This window comes from Schistocerca americana, chromosome 10, assembly GCF_021461395.2.
Source record: "Schistocerca americana isolate TAMUIC-IGC-003095 chromosome 10, iqSchAmer2.1, whole genome shotgun sequence".
In the NCBI taxonomy this organism is placed as follows: Eukaryota; Metazoa; Arthropoda; class Insecta; order Orthoptera; family Acrididae; genus Schistocerca; species Schistocerca americana.
The window spans coordinates 32,701,511-32,724,158 of record NC_060128.1 but is presented as its reverse complement, the minus strand read 5'-3'; positions in this window follow the sequence as shown (position 1 = coordinate 32,724,158).

Genomic DNA, 22,648 nt, shown 5'->3' with positions numbered 1-22,648 from the left:
ATACCATAGAAAGTTAGAGTGTCAGTCCTCTTGTACTTATGCCGGCATTGTGCCTTTTGTATTAAATTCGGATGCAATTTCTGTGTTTCATCGTCAATAAGAATTTCCTAGGTATACAGTAAACCTGAAGTGATGCATCGGAATCAAAAACTGGACTCACAAGAGAGGTTCAAATCATAGAAAGTTAGAGTGTCAGTCCTCTTGTACTTCAGACAACATTGTGCCTTTTGTATTAAATTCGGATGCAATTTCTGTGTTTCATCGTCAATAAGAAGGTCCAAGGGATACAGTACACCTGAAGTGAAGCATCGGAACGTAATACTGGACTCACAGGAGAGGTTCAAATCATATAATGTTAGAGTGTCAGTTCTCTTGTACTTAAGTCGGCATTGTGCCTTTTGCATTAAATTCGGATGCAATTTCTGTGTTTCATCGTCAATAAGAAGGTCCAAGAGATACAGTAAACCTCAAGTGAAGCATGTAAATCAAAAATTGGACTCACAGGAGAGGTTCAAATCATAGAAAGTTAGAGTGTCAGTCCTCTGGTACTTAAGTCGGCATTGTGCCCTTTGTATTAAATTCGGATGCAATTTCTGTGTTTCATCGTCAATAAGAATGTCTAAGGGATACAGTAAACCTGAAGTGATGCATCCGAATCTAAAACTGGACTCACAGGAGAGGCTCAAATCATAGAAAGTTAGAGTGTTAGTCCTCTGGTACTTAAGTCGGCCTAGTGCCTTTTGTATTAAATTCGGATGCAATTTCTGTGTTCATCGCCAATAAGAAGGTCCAAGGTATACAGTAAACGTGAAGTCAAGCATCGGAATCTAAACCTGGACTCACAAGAGAGGTTCAAATCATAGAAAGTTAGAGTGTCAGTCGTCTTGTACATAAGTCGGCCTAGTGCCTTGTGTATTAAATTCGGATTCAATTTCTGTGTTTCAACGTCAATAAGTAGGTTCTAGGGATACAGTAAACCTAAAGTGAAGCATCAGAATCTAAAACTGGACTCACAGGAGAGGTTCAAATCATAGAAAGTTAGATTGTCAGTCGTCTTGTACTTAAGTTGGCCTAGTGCCTTTTGTATTACATTCGGTTGCAATTTCTGTGTTTCATCATCAATAAGAAGGTAAAAGGTATACAGTAAACGTGAAGTGAAGCATCGGAATCTAAAACTGGACTCACAAGAGAGGTTCAAATCATAGAAAGTTAGAGTGTCAGTCCTTTTGTACTTAAGTCGGCTTTGTGCCTTTTGTATTAAATTCGGATGCAATTTCTGTGTTTCATCGTCAATAAGAAGGTCCAAGGGATACAGTAAACCTGAAGTGAGGCATCGGAATCTGAAACTGGACTCACAGGAGAGGTTCAAATCATAGAAAGTTAGAGTGTCAGTCCTCTTGTACTTAAGTCTGCATTGGTCAATTTGTATTAAATTCGGATGCAATTTCTGTGTTTCATCGTCAATAAGAAGGTCCAAGGGATACAGTAAACCTGAAATGAAGCATCGCAATCCAAAACTGGACTCACAGGAGAGGTTCAAATCATAGAAAGTTAGAGTGGCGGTCCTCTTGTTTTTAAGTCGGCATTGTGCTTTTTGTATTAAATTCGGATGCAATTTCTGTGTTTCATCGTCAATAAGAAGGTCCAAGGGATACAGTAAACCTTAAGAGAAGCATCAGAATCTAAAACTGGACTCACATGAGAGGTTCAAATCATAGAAAGTTAGAGTGTCAGTACACTTGTACTTAAGTCGGCATGTGCGTTTTGTATTAAATTTTGATACAATTTCTGTGTTTCATCGTCAATAAGAAGGTCCAAGGGATACAGTAAACCTGAAGTGAAGCATCGGAATCTGAAACGGGACTCACAATAGAGGTTCAAATCATAGAAAGTTAGAGTGTCAGTCTTCTTGTACTTAATCCGGCATTGTGCCTTTTGTATTAAATTCGGATGGAATTGCTGTGTTTAATCGTCAATAATAGGGTCCAAGGGATACAGTAAACCTGAAGTGAAGCATTGGAATCAAAAACTGGACTCACAGGAGAGGTTCAAATCATAGAAAATTAGAGTGTCAGTCCTCTTGTACTTAAGTCGGCATTGAGCCTTTTGTAGTAAATTCGGATGCAATAACTGTGTGTCATCGTCAATAAGAAGGTCGAAGGGATACAATAAATCTGAAGTGAAGCATAGGAATCTAAAACTGGACTCACAGGAGAGGTTCAAATGATAGAAAGTTAGAGTGTCAGTCCTCTTGCACTTAAGTCGGCAATTTGCCTTTTGTCTTAAATTCGGATGCAATTTCTGTGTTTCATTGTCAGTAAGAAGGTCCAAGGGATATAGTAAACCTGAAGTGAAGCGTCGGAATCTAAGTCTGAACTCACAGGAGAAGTTCAAATCATAGAAAGTTAGTGTGTCAGTCCTCTTGTACTTAAGTCGGCATTGTGCCTTTTGTATTAAATTCGGATGCGATTTCTGTGTTTCATCGTCAATAAGAATCTCCAAGGGATACAGTAAACCTGAAGTGAAGCATCGGAATCTAAAGCTGGACTCTCAGGAGAGGTTCAAATCATACAGAGTTAGAGTGTCAGTCCTTTTGTACTTAAGTCGACATTGTGCCTATTGTATTAAGTTCTGATGCAATTTCTGTGTTTCATCGTCTATAAGAAAGTCCTAGGGACTCAGTAAATATGAACTGAAGCATCGGAAGCTAAAATTGGACTCACAGGAGAGGTTCAAATCATAGATAGTTCGAGTGTCAGTACTCTTGTACTTAAGTCGGCATTGTGCCTTTCGTATTAAAATCGGATGCAATTTCTGTGTTTAATCGTCAATAAGAAGGTCCAAGAGATACAGTAAACCTGAAGTGAAGCGTCAGAATCTATAACGGGATTCACTGGAGAGGTGCAAATCATAGAATGTTAACGTGTGAGTCCTCTTGTACTTAAGTCGGCATTGTGCCTTTTGTATTAAATTCGGATGCAATTACTTTGTTTCATCGTCAATAAGAAGGTCCAAGGGATACAGTAAACCTGAAGTGAAGCATCGGAATCTAAAACTGAACTCACAAGAGAGGTTCAAATCATAGAAAGTTAGACAGTCTGTTCTCTTGTACTTAAGTCGACATTGTGCCTTTTGTATTACATTCTGATGCAATTTCTGTGTTTCATCGTCAATAAGAAGGTCCAAGGGATACATTACACCTGAAGTGAAGCAACGGAATCTAAAACTGGACTCACAGGAGCGTTCATACCATAGAAAGTTAGAGTGTCAGTCCTCTTGTACTTATGCCGGCATTGTGCATTTTGTATTAAATTCGGATGCAATTTCTGTGTTTCATCGTCAATAAGAATTTCCTAGGTATACAGTAAACCTGAAGTGATGCATCGGAATCAAAAACTGGACTCACAAGAGAGGTTCAAATCATAGAAAGTTAGAGTGTCAGTCCTCTTGTACTTAAGACAACATTGTGCCTTTTGTATTAAATTCGGATGCAATTTCTGTGTTTCATCGTCAATAAGAAGGTCCAAGAAATACAGTACACCTGAAGTGAAGCATCGGAACGTAATACTGGACTCACAGGAGAGGTTCAAATCATATAATGTTAGAGTGTCAGTTCTCTTGTACTTAAGTCGGCATTGTGCCTTTTGCATTAAATTCGGATGCAATTTCTGTGTTTCATCGTCAATAAGAAGGTCCAAGAGATACAGTAAACCTCAAGTGAAGCATGTAAATCTAAAATTGGACTCACAGGAGAGGTTCAAATCATAGAAAGTTTGAGTGTCAGTCCTCTGGTACTTAAGTCGGCATTGTGCCCTTTGTATTAAATTCGGATGCAATTTCTGTGTTTCATCGTCAATAAGAAGGTCTAAGGGATACAGTAAACCTGAAGTGATGCATCCGAATCTAAAACTGGACTCACAGGAGAGGTTCAAATCATAGAAAGTTAGAGTGTTAGTCCTCTGGTACTTAAGTCGGCCTAGTGCCTTTTGTATTAAATTCGGATGCAATTTCTGTGTTCATCGCCAATAAGAAGGTCCAAGGTATACAGTAAACGTGAAGTCAAGCATCGGAATCTAAAACTGGACTCACAAGAGAGGTTCAAATCATAGAAAGTTAGAGTGTCAGTCCTCTTGTACTTAAGTCTGCATTGGGCATTTTGTATTAAATTCGGATGCAATTTCTGTGTTTCATCGTCAATAAGAAGGTCCAAGGGATACAGTAAACCTGAAATGAAGCATCGCAATCCAAAACTGGACTCACAGGAGAGGTTCAAATCATAGAAAGTTAGAGTGGCGGTCCTCTTGTTTTTAAGTCGGCATTGTGCTTTTTGTATTAAATTCGGATGCAATTTCTGTGTTTCATCGTCAATAAGAAGGTCCAAGGGATACAGTAAACCTTAAGAGAAGCATCAGAATCTAAAACTGGACTCACATGAGAGGTTCAAATCATAGAAAGTTAGAGTGTCAGTACACTTGTACTTAAGTCGGCATGTGCGTATTGTATTAAATTTTGATGCAATTTCTGTGTTTCATCGTCAATAAGAAGGTCCAAGGGATACAGTAAACCTGAAGTGAAGCATCGGAATCTGAAACGGGACTCACAATAGAGGTTCAAATCATAGAAAGTTAGAGTGTCAGTCTTCTTGTACTTAATTCGGCATTGTGCCATTTGTATTAAATTCGGATGGAATTTCTGTGTTTAATCGTCATAAATAGGGTCCAAGGGATACAGTAAACCTGAAGTGAAGCATTGGAATCAAAAACTGGACTCACAGGAGAGGTTCAAATCATAGAAAATTAGAGTGTCAGTCCTCTTGTACTTAAGTCGGCATTGAGCCTTTTGTAGTAAATTCGGATGCAATTACTGTGTGTCATCGTCAATAAGAAGGTCGAAGGGATACAATAAATCTGAAGTGAAGCATAGGAATCTAAAACTGGACTCACAGGAGAGGTTCAAATGATAGAAAGATAGAGTGTCAGTCCTCTTGCACTTAAGTCGGCAATTTGCCTTTTGTCTTAAATTCGGATGCAATTTCTGTGTTTCATTGTCAATAAGAAGGTCCAAGGGATATAGTAAACCTGAAGTGAAGCGTCGGAATCTAAGTCTGAACTCACAGGAGAAGTTCAAATCATAGAAAGTTAGTGTGTCAGACCTCTTGTACTTAAGTCGGCATTGTGCCTTTTGTATTAAATTCGGATGCGATTTCTGTGTTTCATCGTCAATAAGAATCTCCAAGGGATACAGTAAACCTGAAGTGAAGCATCGGAATCTAAAGCTGGACTCTCAGGAGAGGTTCAAATCATACAGAGTTAGAGTGTCAGTCCTTTTGTACTTAAGTCGACATTGTGCCTATTGTATTAAATTCTGATGCAATTTCTGTGTTTCATCGTCTATAAGAAAGTCCTAGGGACTCAGTAAATATGAACTGAAGCATCGGAAGCTAAAATTGGACTCACAGGAGAGGTTCAAATCATAGATAGTTCGAGTGTCAGTACTCTTGTACTTAAGTCGGCATTGTGCCGTTTGTATTAAAATCGGATGTGTTTAATCGTCAATAAGAAGGTCCAAGAGATACAGTAAACCTGAAGTGAAGCGTCAGAATCTATAACGGGATTCACTGGAGAGGTGCAAATCATAGAATGTTAAAGTGTGAGTCCTCTTGTACTTAAGTCGGCATTGTGCCTTTTGTATTAAATTCGGATGCAATTACTTTGTTTCATCGTCAATAAGGAGGTCCAAGGGATACAATAAACCGGAAGTGAAGCATTAGAATCTAAAACTGGACTTACAGGAGAGGTTCAAATGATAGAAAGTTAGAGTGTCAGTCCTCTTGTACTTAAGTCGGCATTGTGCATTTTGTCTTAAATTCGGATGCAATTTCTGTGTTTCATCGTCAATAAGAAGGTCCAAGGGATACAGTAAACCTGAAGTGAAGCGTCGGAATCTAAGTCTGGACTCACAGGAGAGGTTCAAATCATAGAAAGTTAGTGTGTCAGTCCTCTTGTACTTAGGACGGCATTGTGCCTTTTGTATTTAATTCGGATGCAATTTCTGCGTTTCATCGTCAATAAGAAGGTCCAAGGGAAACAGTAAACCTGAAGTGAGGCACCGGAATCTAAAACTGGACTCACAGGAGAGGTTCAAATCATCGAAAGTTAGAGTGTCATCCGCTTGTACTTAAGTCAGCATTGTGCCTTTTGTATTAAAATCGGATGCAATTTCTGTGCATCATCGTCAATAAGAAGGCCGAAGGTATACAGTAAACCTGAAGTGAAGCATCGGAATCTAAAACTGCACTCACAGGAGTGGTTCAAATCATAGAAAGTTAGAGTGTCAGTCCTATTGTACTTCAGGCCGCATTGTGCATTTGGTATTAAATTCGGATGCAATTTCTCTGTTTCATCGTCAGTAAGAACGTCCGAGGGATACAGTAAACCTGAAGGGAAGCATCAGAATCTAAAACTGGACTCAGAGGAGAGGTTCAAATCATAGAAAGTTAGAGTGTCAGTACTCTTGTACTTCAGTCGGCATGTGCCTTTTGTATTACATTCGGATTCAATTTCTGTGTTTCATCGTCAATAAGAAGGTCCAAGGGATACAGTAAACCTGAAGTGAAGTGTCGGAATCTAAAACGGGACTCACAGGAAAGGTTCAAATCATAGAATGGTAGAGTGTCAGTTTTCTTGTACTTAAGTCGGCATCGTGCCTTTTGTATTAAATTCGGATGCAATTACTGTGTTTCATCGTCAATAAAAAGGTCCAAGTGATACAGTAAACATGAAGTGAAGCATCGGAATCTGAAACGGGACTCACAATAGAGGTTCAAATCATAGAAAGTTAGAGTGTCAGTCTTCTTGTACTTAAGTCGGCATTGTGCGTTTTGTATTAAATTCGGATGGAATTTCTGTGTTTAAACGTCAATAATAGGGTCCAAGGGATACAGTAAACCTGAAGTGAAGCATCGGAATCTAAAACTGGACTCACAGGAGAGGTTCAAATCATAGAAAATTAGAGTGTCAGTCCTCTTGTACTTAAGTCGGCATTGTGCCTTTTGTATTAAATTCGGATGCAATTACTGTGTGTCATCGTCAATAAGAAGGTCCAAGGGATACAATAAATCTGAAGTGAAGCATGGGAATCTAAAACTGGACTCACAGGAGAGGTTCAAATGATAGAAAGTTAGAGTGTCAGTCCTCTTGTGCTTAAGTCGGCATTGTGCCTTTTGTCTTAAATTCGGATGCAATTTCTGTGTTTCATTGTCAATAAGAAGGTCCAAGGGATATAGTAAACCTGATGTGAAGCGTCGGAGTCTAGGTCTGGACTCACAGGAGAGGTTCAAATCATAGAAAGTTACTGTGTCAGTCCTCTTGTACTTAAGTCGGCATTGTGCCTTTTGTATTAAATTCGGATGCGATTTCTGTGTTTCATCGTCAATACGAATTTCCAAGGGATACAGTAAACACGAAGTGAAGCATCGGAATCTAAAACTGGACTCTCAGGAGAGGTTTAAATCATACGGAGTTAGAGTGTCAGTCCTTTTGTACTTAAGTCGGCATTGTGCCTATTGTATTAAATTCTGATGCAATTTCTGTGTTTCATCGTCTATAAGAAAGTCCTAGGGACTCAGTAAATATGAACTGAAGCATCGGAAGCTAAAATTGGACTCACAGGAGAAGTTCAAATCATAGATAGTTCGAGTGTCAGTACTCTTGTACTTAAGTCGGCATTGTGCCTTTTGTATTAAAATCGGATGCAATGTCCGTGTCTAATCGTCAATAACAGGGTCCTAGAGATACAGTAAACCTGAAGTGAAGCGTCGGAATCTAAAACGGGACTCACTGGAGAGGTTCAAATCATAGAATGTTACAGTGTCAGTCCTCTTGTACTTAAGTCGGCATTGTGCCTTTTGTATTAAATTCGGATGCAATTACTTTGTTTCATCGTCAATAAGGAGGTCCAAGGGATACAATATACCTGAAGTGAAGCATAGGAATCTAAAACTGGACTCACAGGAGAGGTAAAAATGATAGAAAGTTAGAGTGTCAGTCCTCTTGTACTTAAGTCGGCATTGTGCATTTTGTCTTAATTTCGGATGCAATTTCTGTGTTTCATCGTCAATAGGAAGGCCCAAGGGATACAGTAAACCTGAAGTGAGGCGTCGGAATCTAAGTCTGGACTCACAGGAGAGGTTCAAATCATAGAAAGTTAGTGTGTCACTCCTCTTGTACTTAAGACGGCATTGTGCCTTTTGTATTAAATTCGGATGCAATTTCTGCGTTTCATCGTCAATAAGAAGGTCCAAGGGATACAGTAAACCTGAAGTGAGGCATCGGAATCTAAAACTGGACTCACAGGAGAGGTTCAAATCATCGAAAGTTAGAGTGTCATCCGCTTGTACTTAAGTCAGCATTGTGCCTTTTGTATTAAAATCGGATGCAATTTATGTGCTTCATCGTCAATAAGATAGCGGAAGGTATACAGTAAACCTGAAGTGAAGCATCAGAATCTAAATCTGCACTCACAGGAATGGTTCAAATCATAGAAAATTAGAGTGTCAGTCCTATTGTACTTCAGGCCGCATTGTGCATTTGATATTAAATTCGGATGAAATTTCTCTGTTTCATCGTCAGTAAGAACGTCCAACGGATACACTAAACCTGAAGTGAAGCATCGGACTCTAAAACTGGACTCACAGGTGAGGTTCAAATCATAGAGAGTTAGAGTGTCATTCCTCTTGTACTTAAGTCGGCATTGTGCCTTTTGTATTAAATTCGGATGCAATATCTGTGTTTCATCGTCAATAAGAAGGTCCAAGGTATACAGTAAACCTGAAGTGAAGCATCAGAATCTAAAACTGGACTCACAGGAGAGGTTCAAATCATAGAAAGTTAGAGTGTCACTCTTCTTGTACTTAAGTCAGAATTGTGCCTTTTGTATTAAATTCGGATGCAATTTCTGTGTTTCATCGTCAATAAGAAGGTCCAAGGGATACAGTAAACCTGAAGTGAAGCATCGTAATCTAAAACTGGACTCACAGGAGAGATTCAAATCATAGAAAGTTAGAGTGTCAGTACTCTTGTACTTAAGTCGGCATGTGCTTTTGTATTAAATTCAGATGCAATTTCTATGTTTCATCATCAATAAGAAGGTCCAAGAGATACAGTAAACCTGAAGTGAAGCATCGGAATATAAAACTGGACTCACAGGAGAGGTTCAAATCATAGGAAGTTAGAGTGTCCGTCCTTTTATACTTAAGTCGGCATTGTGCCTTTTGTATTAAGTTCGGATGCAATTTCTGTGTTTCATCGTCAAAAAGAAGGTCCAAGGCATACAGTAATCCTGAAGTGAAGCATCGGTATCTAAAACCGGACCCTCAGGAGAGGTTGAAATCATACAGTGTTAGAGTGTCAGTCCTCTTGTACTTAAGTCGGCATTGTGCCTATTGTATTAAATTGGGATGCAATTTCTGTGTTTCATCTACAATAAGAAAGACCAAGGGACTGAGTAAACCTGAAGTGAAGCATCGGATTCTAAAATTGGACTCACGGGAGAAGTTCAAATCATAGAAAGTTCGAGTGTCAGTACTCTTGTACTTAAGTCGACATTGTGCCTTTTGTATAAAAATCGGATGAAATATCTGTGTTTAATCGTCAATAAGAAGGTCCAAGAGATACAGTAAACCAGAAGTGAAGCGTCGGAATCTAAAACAGGACACACAGGAGATGTTCAAATCATAGAATGTTTGAGTGTCAGTCCTCTTGTACTTAAGTCGGCATTGTGCCTTTTGTATTAAATTCGGATGCAATTTCTGTGTTTCATCGTCAATAAGAAGGTCCAAGGGATACAGTAAACCTGAAGTGAAGCATCGGAATCTCAAACTGGACTCACAGGAGAGGTTCAAATCATAGAAAGTTAAAGTGTCAGTCCTCTTGTACTTAAGTCGGCATTGTTCCTTTTGTATTAACTTCGGATGCAATTTCTGGATTTCATCGTCAATAAGAAGGTCCAAGGGATACAGTAAACCTGAAGTGAAGCATCGCAATCCAAAACTGGACTCACAGGAGAGGTTCAAATCATAGAAAGTTAGAGTGTCAGTCCTCTTGTACTTAAGTCGGCATTGTGCCTTTTGTATTAAATTAGGATGCAAGTTCTGTGTTTCGTCGTCAATAAGAAGGTCGAAGGGATACAGTAAACCTGAAGTGAAGCATCGCAATCCAAAACTGGACTCACAGGAGAGGTTCAAATCATAGAAAGTTAGAGTGTCAGTACTCTTGTACTTAAGTCGGCATGTGCCTTTTGTATTAAATTCAGATGCAATTTCTGTGTTTCATCGACAATAACAAGGTCCAAGGGATACAGTAAACCTGACGTGAAGCATCGGAATCTAAAACTGGACTCACAGGAGATTTTCAAATCATAGAAAGTTAGAGTGACAGTCCTCTTGTACTCAAGTCGGCATTGTGCCTTTTGTATGAAATTCGGATGGAATTTCTATGTTACATCATCAATACGAAGGTCCAAGGCATACAGTAATCCTGAAGTGAAGCATCGGAATCTAAAACTGGACTCTCAGGAGAGGTTCAAATCATAGAAATTTAGAGTGTCAGTCCTCTTGTACTTAAGTCGGCATTGTGCCTTTTGTATTAAATTCGGATACAATTACTGTGTGTCATCGTCAATAAGATGGTCTAAGGGATACACTAAACCTGAAGTGAAGCATAGGGATCTAAAACTGGACTCACAGGAAAGGTTCAAATGATAGAAAGTTAGAGTGTCAGTCCTCTTGTACTTAAGTCGGCATTGTGACTTTTGTATTAAATTCGGATGCAATTTCTGTGTTTCATCGTCAATAAGAATGTCCAAGGGATACAGTCAAACTGAAGTGAAGCATCGGAATCTAAAACTGGACTCTCAGGGGAGGTTCAAATCATACAGAGTTAGAGTGTCAGTCCTCTTGTACTTAAGTCGGCATTGTGCCTATTGTATTAAATTCGGATGCAATTTCTGTGTTTCATCGTCAATAAGAAAGTCCTAGGGACTCAGTAAACCTGAAGTGAAGCATCGGAAGCTAAAATTGGACTCACAGGAGAGGTTCAAATCATAGAAAGTTCGAGTGTCAGTACTCTTGTACTTAAGTCGGCATTGTGCCTTTTGTATTAAAATCGGATGGAAATTCTGTGTTTCATCGTCAATAAAAAGGTCCAAGTGATACAGTAAACCTGAAGTGAAGCATCGGAATCTGAAACTGGACTCAAAAGAGAGGTTCAAATCATAGAAAGTTTGAGTGTCAGTCTTCTTGTACTTAAGTCGACAATGTGCCTTTTGTATTAAATTCGGATGCAATTTCTGTGTTTCATCGCCAATAAGAAGGTCCAAGGGATACAGTAAACCTGAAGTGAAGCGTCGGAATCTAAGTCTGGACTCACAGGAGAGGTTCAAATCATAGAAAGTTAGTGTGACAGCCCTCTTGTACTTAAGACGGCATTGCGCCTTTTGTATTAAATTCGGATGCAATTTCTGCGTTTCATCGTCAATAAGAAGGTCCAAGGGATACATTAAACCTGAAGTGAAGCATCGGAATCTAAAACTGGACTCACAGGAGAGGTTCAAATCATAGAAAGTTAGAGTGTCATTCCGCTTGTACTTAAGTCAGCATTGTGCCTTTTGTATTAAAATCGGATGCAATTTCTGTGCTTCATCGTCAACAAGAAGGCCGAAGGTATACAGTAAACCTGAAGTAAAGCATCGGAATCTAAAACTGGACTCTCACTAGAGGTTCAAATCATACTGAGTTAGAGTGTCAGTCCTCTTGTACTTAAGTCGGCATTGTGCCTATTGTATTAAATTGGGATGCAATTTCTGTGTTTCATCGTCAATAAGAAGGTCCAAGGCATATAGTAATCCAGAAGTGAAGCATCGGAATCTAAAACTGGACTCTCAGGAGAGGTTCAAATCATAAAAAATTAGAGTGTCAGTCCTCTTGTACTTATGTCGGCATTGTGCATTTTGTATTAAATTCGGATGCAATTACAGTGTGCCATCGTCAATAAGAAGGTCTAAGGGATACAATAAACCTGAAGTGAAGCATAGGAATCTAAAACTGGACTCACAGGAGAGGTTCAAATCATAGAAAGTAATAGTGACAGTCCTCTTGTACTTAAGTCGGCATTGTGCTTTTTGTATTAAATTCGGATGCAATTTGTGTGTTTCATCGTCAATAAGAATGTCCAAGGGATACAGTAAACCTGAAGTGAAGCATCGGAATGTAAAACTGGACTCTCAGAAGAGGTTGAAATCATACAGAGTTAGAGTGTCAGTCCTCTTGTACTTAAGTCGGCATTGTGCCTATTGTATTAAATTCGGATGCAATTTCTGTGTTTCATCGTCAATAAGAAAGTCCAAGGGACCCAGTAAACCTGAAGTGAAGCATCGGAAGCTAAAATTGGATCCACAGGAGAGGTTCAAATCATAGAAAATTCGAGTGTCAGTACTCTTGTACTTAAGTCCGCATTGTGCCTTTTGTATTAAAATCGGATGCAATTACTCTGTTTAATCGTCAATAAGAAGGTCCAAGGGATACATTAAACCTGAAGTGAAGCATCGTAATCTAAAACTGGACTCACAGTAGAGGTTCAAATCATAGAAAGTTAGAGTGTCATTCCGCTTGTACTTAAGTCAGCATTGTGCCTTTTGTATTAAAATCGGATGCAATTTCTGTGCTTCATCGTCAATAAGAAGGCCGAAGGTATACAGTAAACCTGAAGTGAAGCATCGGAATCTAAAACTGGACTCTCACTAGAGGTTCAAATCATACAGAGTTAGAGTGTCAGTCCTCTTGTACTTAAGTCGGCATTGTGCCAATTGGATTAAATTGGGATGCAATTTCTGTGATTCATCGTCAATAAGAAAGTCCAAGGGACTCAGTAAACCTGAAGTGAAGCATCGGAAGCTAAAATTGGACTCACAGGAGAGGTTCAAATCATAGAAAGTTCGAGTGTCAGTACTCTTGTACTTAAATCGGCATTGTGCCTTTTGTATTAAAATCGGATGGAAATTCTGTGTTTCATCGTCAATAAAAAGGTCCAAGAGATACAGTAAACCTGAAGTGAAGCATCGGAATCTGAAACTGGACTCAAAAGAGAGGTTCAAATCATAGAAAGTTAGAGTGTCAGTCTTCTTGTACTTAAGTCGACAATGTGCCTTTTGTATTAAATTCGGATGCAATTTCTGTGTTTCATCGTCAATAAGAAGGTCCAAGGGATACAGTAAACCTGAAGTGAAGCGTCGGAATCTAAGTCTGGACTCACAGGAGAGGTTCAAATCATAGAATGTTAGTGTGACAGTCCTCTTGTACTTAAGTCGGCATTGTGCCTTTTGTTATAAATTCGGATGCAATTTCTATGTTTCATCGTCAATAAGAAGGTCCAAGGGATACAGTAAACCTGAAGTGAAGCATCCGCATCTGAAACTGGACTCACAGGAGAGGTTCAAATCATAGAAAGTTAGAGTGTCAGTCCTTTTGTACTTAAGACGGCATTGTGCCTTTTGTATTAAATTCGGATGCGATTTCGGTGTTTCATCGTCAATAAGAAGGTCCAAGGGATACAGTAAACCTGAAGTGAAGCATCGCAATGCAAAACTGGACTCACAGGAGAGGTTCAAATCATAGAAAGTTACAGTGTCAGTCCTCTTGTACTTAAGTCGGCATTGTGCCTTTTGTATTAAATTCGGATGCAATTACTGTGTTTCATCGTCAATAAGAAGGTCCAAGGGATACAGTAAACCTGAAGTGAAGCATCGGAATCTAAAACTTGACTCACAGGAGAGGTTCAAATCATAGAAAGTTAGTGTGTCAGTCCTCTTGTACTTAAGACGGCATTGTGCCTTTTGTATTAAATTCGGATGCAATTTCTGCGTTTCATCGTCAATAAGAAGGTCCAAGGGATACATTAAACCTGAAGTGAAGCATCGGAATCTAAAACTGGACTCACAGGAGAGGTTCAAATCATAGAAAGTTAGAGTGTCATTCCGCTTGTACTGAAGTCAGCATTGTGCCTTTTGTATTAAAATCGGATGCAATTTCTGTGCTTCATCGTCAATAAGAAGGCCGAAGGTAAACAGTAAACCTGAAGTGAAGCATCGGAATCTAAAACTGGTCTCTCACTAGAGGTTCAAATCATACAGAGTTAGAATGTCAGTCCTCTTGTACTTAAGTGGGCATTGTGCCTATTGTATTAAATTGGGATGCAATTTCTGTGTCTCATCGTCAATAAGAAAGTCCAAGGGACTCAGTAAACCTGAAGTGATGCATCGGAATCTAAAACTGGTCTCACAGGAGAGGTTCAAATCATCGAAAGTTAGAGTGTCATTCGCTTGTACTTAAGTCAGCATTGTGCCTTTTGTATTAAAATCGGATGCAATTTCTGTGCTTCATCGTCAATAAGAAGGCCGAAGGTATGCAGTAAACCTGAAGTGAAGCATCGGAATCTAAAACTGCACTCACAGGAGTGGTTCAAATCATAGAAGGTTAGAGTGTCAGTCGTATTGTACTTCAGGCCGCATTGTGCATTTCGTATTAAATTCGGATCCAATTTCTGTGTTTCATCGTCAGTAAGAACGTCCAAGGGGTACAGCAAACCTGAAGTGAAGCATCAGAATCTAAAACTGGACTCACACGGAGAGGTTCAAATCATAGAAAGTTAGAGTGTCAGTCCTCTTGTACTTATGTCGGCATTGTCCCTTTTGTATTAAATTCGGATGCAATTACTGTGTGCCATCGTCAATAAGAAGGTCTAAGGGATACAATAAACCTGAAGTGAAGCATAGGAATGTAAAACTGGACTCACAGGAGAGGTTCAAATCATAGAAAGTAAGAGTGTCAGTCCTCTTGTACTTAAGTCGGCATTGTGCTTTTTGTATTAAATTCGGATGCAATTTCTGTGTTTCATCGTCAATAAGAATGTCCAAGGGATACAGTAAACCTGAAGTGAAGCATCGGAATCTAAAACTGGACTCTCAGAAGAGGTTGAAATCATACAGAGTTAGAGTGTCAGAATTTAATACAAAATGCACAATGCCGACTTAAGTACAAGAGGACTGACACTCTAACATTCTATGATTTGAACCTCTCGAGTGAGTCCCGTTTTAGATTCCGACGCTTCACTTCAGGTTTACTGTATCTCTTGGACCTTCTTATTGACGATTAAACACAGAAATTGCATCCGATTTTAATACAAAAGGCACAATGCCGACTTAAGTACAAGAATACTGACACTCGAACTATCTATGATTTGAACCTCTCCTTTGAGTCCAATTTTAGCTTCCGATGCTTCATTTAAGATTTACTGAGCCCCTAAGACTTTCTTATAGACGATGAAACACAGAAAATGCATCCGAATTTAGTACAATAGGCACAATGACGACATAAGTACAAGAGGACTGACACTCTAACTCTGTATATTTTGAACCTCTCCTGAGAGTCCTGTTTTAGATTCCGATGCTTCACTTCAGGTTTACTGTATCCCTTGGAAATTCTTATTGACGATGAAACACAGAAATCGCATCTGAATTTAATACAAAAGGCATAATGCCGACTTAAGTACAAGAGGACTGACTCACTAACTTTCTATGATTTGAACCTCTCATGTGAGTCCATACTTAGATTCCGACGCTTCACTTCGGGTTTACTGTATCACTTGGACCTTTTTATTGACGATGAAACACAGAAATTGCAACCGAATTTAATACAAAAGGCACAATGCCGACTTAAGTACAAGAGGACAGACACTCTAACATTCTATGATTTGAACCTCTCCAGTGAGTCCCGTTTTAGATTTTGACGCTTCACTTCAGGTTTACTGTATCTCTTGTACCTTCTTATTGACGATTAAACACAGAAATTGCATCCGATTTTAATACAAAAGGCACAATGCCGACTTAAGTACAGGAGTACTGACACTCGAACTTACTATGATTTGAACCTCTCCTGTGATTCCAATTTTAGCTTCCGATGCTTCACTTCAGGTTTACTGAGTCCCTTGGACTTTCTTATTGACGATGAAACACAGAAATTGCATCCGAATTTAATACAATAGGCACAATGCCGACTTAAGTAGAAGAGGACTGACACTCTAACTCGGTATGATTTGAACCTCTCCTGAGAGTCCAGATTTAGATTCCGATGCTTCACTTCAAGTTTACTGTATCCCTTGGACATTCTTATTGACGATGAAACACAGAAATTGCATCCGAATTTGATACAAAAGGCACAATACCGACTTAAGTACAAGAGGACTGACACTCTATCTTTCTATTATTTGAACCTCTCCTGTGAGTCCAGTTTTAGATTCCTATGCTTCATTTCAGGTTTATTGTATCCCTTAGACCTTCTTATTGACGATGACACACAGTAATTGCATCCGAATTTAATACAAAAGGCACAATGCCGACTTAAGTACAAGAGGACTGACACTCTAACTTTCTATGATTTGAACCTCTCCTGTGAGTCCAGTTTTAGATTCCGATGCTTCACTTCAGGTTTACTGTATCCCTTGGACCTTCTTATTGACGATGAAACACAGAAATTGCATCTGAATTTAATACAAAAGGCACAAGCCGACTTAAGTACAAGAGTACTGACACTCTAACTTTCTATGATTTGAACCTCTCCTGTGAGTCCAGTTTTAGATTCCGATGCTTCACTTCAGGTTTACTGTATCCCTTTGTCCTTCTTATTGACGATGAAACACAGAAATTGCATCCGAATTTAATACAAAAGGCACAATGCCGACATAAGTACAAGAGGACTGACACTCTAACTTTCTATGATTTGAAGCTCTCCTGTGAGTCCAATATTGGATTCCGATGGTTCACTTCAGGTTTACTGAGTCCCTTGGACTTTCTTATTGACGATGAAACACAGAAATTGCATCCCAATTTAATACAATGGGCACAATGCCGACTTAAGTACAAGAGGACTGACACTCTAACTCTGTATGATTTGAACCTCTAGTGAGAGTCCAGTTTTAGATTCCGATGCTTCACTTCAGGTTTACTGTATACCTTCGGCCTTCTTATTGACGATGAAGCACAGAAATTGCATCCGATTTTAATACAAAAGGCACAATGCTGACTTAAGTACAAGCGGAATGACACTCTATCTTTCTATGATTTGATCCTCTCCTGTGAAACCAGTTTTAGATTCCGATGCTACACTTTAGGTTTAATGTATCCCTTGGACCTTCTTATTGACGATGAAACGCAGAAATTGCATCCGAATTTAATACAAAAGGCACAATGCCGTCTGAAGTACAAGAGGACTGACACACTAACTTTCTATGATTTGAACCTCTCCTGTGAGTCCAGACTTAGATTCCGACGCTTCACTTCAGGTTTACTGTATCCCTTGGACCTTCTTATTGACGATGAAACACAGAAATTGCATCCAAATTTAAGACAAAATGCACAATGCCGACATAAGTACAAGAGGACTGACACTCTAACTTTCTATGATTTGAACCTCTCCTGAGAGTCCAGTTTTAGATTCCGATGCTTCACTTCAGGTTTACTGTATCCCTTGGACCCTATTATTGACGATGAAACACAGAAATTGCATCCGAATTTAATACAAAAAAGGCACAATGCCGACTTAAGTACAAAAGGACTGACACTCTAACATTCTATGATTTGAACCTCTCCAGTGAGTCCCGTTTGGATTCCGACGCTTCACCTCAGGTTTACTGTATCTCTTGGACCTTCTTATTGACGATTAAACACAGAAATTGCATCCGATTTTAATACAAAAGGCACAATGCCGACTTAAGTACAAGAGTACTGACACTCGAAGTTTCTATGATTTGAACCTCTCCTGTGAGTCCAATTTTAGCTTCCGAAGCTTCACTTCAGGTTTACTGAGTCCCTTGGACTTTCTTATTGACGATGAAACTCAGAAATTGCATCCGAATTTAATACAATAGGCACAATGCCGACTTAAGTACAAGAGGACTGACACTCTATCTCTGTATGGTTTGAACCTCTCCTGAGAGTCCAGTTTTAGATTCCGATGCTTCACTTCAGGTTTACTGTATCCCTTGGACATTCTTATTGACGATGACACACAGAAATTGCATCCGAATTTAATACAAAAGGCACAATGCCGACTTAAGTACAAGAGGACTGACACTCTAACTTTCTATGATTTGAACCTCTCCTGTGAGTCCAGTTTTAGATTCCTATGCTTCACTTCAGGTTTATTGTATCCCTTAGACCTTCTTATAGGCGATGACACACAGTAATTGCATCCGAATTTAATACAAAAGGCACAATGCCGACTTAAGTACAAGAGGACTGACACTCTAATTTTCTATGATTGGAACCTCTCCTGAGAGTCCAGTTTTAGATTCCAATGCTTCACTTCAGGATTACTGTATGCCTTGGACCTTCTTATTGACGATGAAACACAGAAATTCCATCCGAATTTAATACAAAAGGCACAATGCCGACTTAAGTACAAGAGGACTGACACTCTAACTTTCTATGATTTGAACCTCTCCTGTGAGTCCAGTTTCAGATTCCAATGCTTCAGTTCAGGTTTACTGTATCCCTTGGACCTTCTTATTGACGATGAAACACAGAAATTGCATCCGAATTTAATACAAAAGGCACAATGCCGACTTAAGTACAAGAGGACTGACACTCTAACTTTCTATGTTTGAACCTCTCCTGTGAGTCCAGTTTTAGATTCTGATGCTTCACTTCAGGTTTACTGTATCCCTTGGACGTTCTTACAGACGATGAAACACAGAAATTGCATCCGAATTTAATACAAAATGCACAATGCGGCCTGAAGTACAATAGGAGTGACACTCTAACCTTCTATGATTTGAACCACTTCTGTGAGTGCAGTTTTAGATTCCGATGCTTCACTTCAGGTTTACTGTATACCTTCGGCCTTCTTATTGACGATGAAGCACAGAAATTGCATCCGATTTTAATACAAAAGGCACAATGCTGACTTAAGTACAAGCGGAATGACACTCTAACTTTCAATGATTTGAACCTCTCCTGTGAGTCCAGTTTTAGATTCCGATGCTTCACTTCAGGTTTAATGTATCCCTTGGTCCTTCTTATTGACGATGAAACGCAGAAATGTCATCCGAATTTAATACAAAAGGCACAATGCCGTCTTAAGTACAAGAGGACTGACACACTATGATTTGAACCTCTCCTGTGAGTCCAGACTTAGATTCCGACGCTTCACTTCAGGTTTACTGTATCCGTTGGACCTTCTTATTGACGACGAAACACAGAAATTGCATCCGAATTAAAGACAAAATGCACAATGCAGACTTAAGTACAAGAGGACTGACACTCTAACTTTCTATCATTTGAACCTCTCCTGTGAGTCCAGTTTTAGATTCCGATGCTTCACTTCAGGTTTACGGTATCCCTTGGACCCTATTATTGACGATGAAACACAGAAATTGCATCCGAATTTAATACAAAAGGCACATTGTCGACTTAAGTACACAAAACTGACACTCTAAATTTCTATGATTTGAACCTCTCCTGTGAGTCCAGTTTTAGATTCCGATGCTTCACTTCAGGTTTACTGTATCCCTTGGACCTTCTTATTGACGATGAAACACACAAATTGCATGTGAATTTAATACAAAAGGCACATGCCGACTTAAGTACAAGAGTACTGACACTCTAACTTTCTGTGATTTGAACCGCTCCTGTGAGTCCAGTTTTTGATTCCGATGCTTCACTTCAGGTTTACTGTATCCTTTGGACCTTCTTATTGACGATGAAACACTGAAATTGCATCCGAATTTAATACAAAAGGCACAATGCCGACTTAAGTACAAGAGGACTGACACTCTAACTTTCTATGATTGGAACCTCTCCTGTGAGTCCAGTTTTGGATTGCGATGCTTCACTTCACGTTTACTGTATCCCTTGGACCTTCTTATTGACGATGAAACACAGAAATTGCATCCGAATTTAATACAAAAGGCACAATGCCGACTTAAGTACAAGAGGACTGACACTCTAACTTTCTACGATTTGAACCTCTCCTGTGAGTCCAGTTTCAGATTCCGATGCTTCAGTTCAGGTTTACTGTATCCCTTGGGCCTTCTTATTGACGATAAAACACAGAAATTGCATCCGAATTTAATACAAATGCACAATGCCGACTTAAGTACAAGAGGACTGACACTCTAACTTTCTATGTTTGAACCTCTCCTGTGAGTCCAGTTTTAGATTCTGATGCTTCACTTCAGGTTTACTGTATCCCTTGGACGTTCTTACTGACGATGAAACACAGAAATTGCATCCGAATTTAATACAAAATGCACAATGCGGCCTGAAGTACAATAGGACTGACACTCTAACCTTCTATGATTTGAACCACTCCTGTGAGTGCAGTTTTAGATTCCGATGCTTCACTTCAGGTTTACTGTATACCTTCGGCCTTCTTATTGACGATGAAGCACAGAAATTGCATCCGATTTTAATACAAAAGGCACAATGCTAACTTAAGTACAAGCGGAATGACACTCTAACTTTGTATGATTTGAACCTGTCCTGTGAGTCCAGTTTTAGATTCCGATGCTTCACTTCAGGTTTAATGTATCCCTTGGACCTTCTTATTGACGATGAAACGCAGAAATGTCATCCGAATTTAATACAAAAGGCACAATGCCGTCTTAAGTACAAAAGGACTGACACACTAACTTTCTATGATTTGAACCTCTCCTGTGAGTCCAGACTTAGATTCCGACGCTTCACTTCATGTTTACTGTATCCCTTGGACCTTCTTACTGACGATGAAACACAGAAATTGCATCCGAATTTAAGACAAAATGCACAATGCCGACTTAAGTACAAGAGGACTGACACTCTAACTTCCTATCATTTGAACCTCTCCTGTGAGTCCAGTTTTAGATTCCGATGCTTCACTTCAGGTTTACTGTATCCCTTGGACCCTATTATTGACGATGAAACACAGAAACTGCATCCGAATTTAATACAAAAGGCACATTGTCGACTTAAGTACAAGAAGACTGACACTCTAACTTTCTATGATTTGAACGTCTCTTGTGAGTCCAGTTTCAGAATCCGATGCTTCACTTCAGGTTTACTGTATCACTTGGACCTTTTTATTGACGATGAAACACAGAAATTGCATCCGAATTCAATACAAAGGGCACAATGCCGACTTAAGTACAAGAGGACTGACACTCTAACTTTCTATCAATTGAACCTCTCCTGTGAGTCCAATTTTAGCTTCCGATGCTTCACTTCAGGTTTACAGAGTCACTTGGACATTCTTATTGACGATGAAACACAGAAATTGCATCCGAATTTAATACAATATTCACAATGCCGACTTAAGTACAAGAGGACTGACACTCTAACTCTGTATGATTTGAACCTCTCCTGAGAGTCCAGTTTTAGATTCCGATGCTTCACTTCAGGTTTACTGTATCCCTTGGACATTCTTGTTGACGATGAAACACAGAAATTGCATCCGAATTTAATACAAAAGGTACAATGCCGACATAAGTACAAAGGGGCTGTCACTCTAACTTTCTATGATTTGAACCTCTCCTGTGAGTCCAGTTTTAGATTCCTATGCTTCACTTCAGGTTTATTGTATCCCTTAGACCTTCTTATTGACGATGACACATAGTAATTGCATCCGAATTTAATACAAAAGGCACATTGCCGACTTAAGTACAAGAGGACTGACACTCTAACTTTCTATGATTTGAACTTCTCCTGTGAGTCCAGTTTCAGATTCCGATGCTTCACTTCAGGTTTACTGTATCCCTTGGACCTTCTTATTGACGATGAAACACAGAAATTGCATCCGAATTTAATACAAAAGGCACAATGCCGACTTAAGTACAAGAGGACTGACACTCTAACTTTCTATGATTTGAACCTCTCCTGTGAGTCCAGTTTTAGATTCTGATGCTTCACTTCAGGTTTACTGTATCCCTTGGACGTTCTTACTGACGATGAAACACAGAAATTGCATCCGATTTTCATACAAAAGGCACAATGCTGACTTAAGTACAAGCGAATGACACTCTAACTTTCAATGATTTGAACCTCTCCTGTGAGTCCAGTTTTAGATTCCGATGCTTGACTTCAGGTTTACTGAGTCCCATGGACTTACCTATTGACGATGAAACACAGAAATTGCATCCCAATTTAATACAATAGGAACAATGCCGACTTAAGTATAAGAGGACTGACACTCTAACTCTGTATGATTTGAACCTCTTGTGAGAGTCCAGTTTTAGATTCCGATGCTTGACTTCAGGTTTACTGTATACCTTCGGCCTTCTTATTGACGATGAAGCACAGAAATTGCATCCGATTTTAATACAAAAGGCACAATGCTGACTTAAGTACAAGCGGAATGACACTCTAACTTTCTATGATATGAACCTCTCCTGTGAGTCCAGTTTTAGATTCCGATGCTTCACTTCAGGTTTATATGTATACCTTGGACCTTCTTATTGACGATGAAACGCAGAAATTGCATCCGAATTTTATACAAAAGGCACAATGCCGTCTTAAGTACAAGAGGACTGACACACTAACTTTCTATGATTTGAACCTCTCCTGTGAG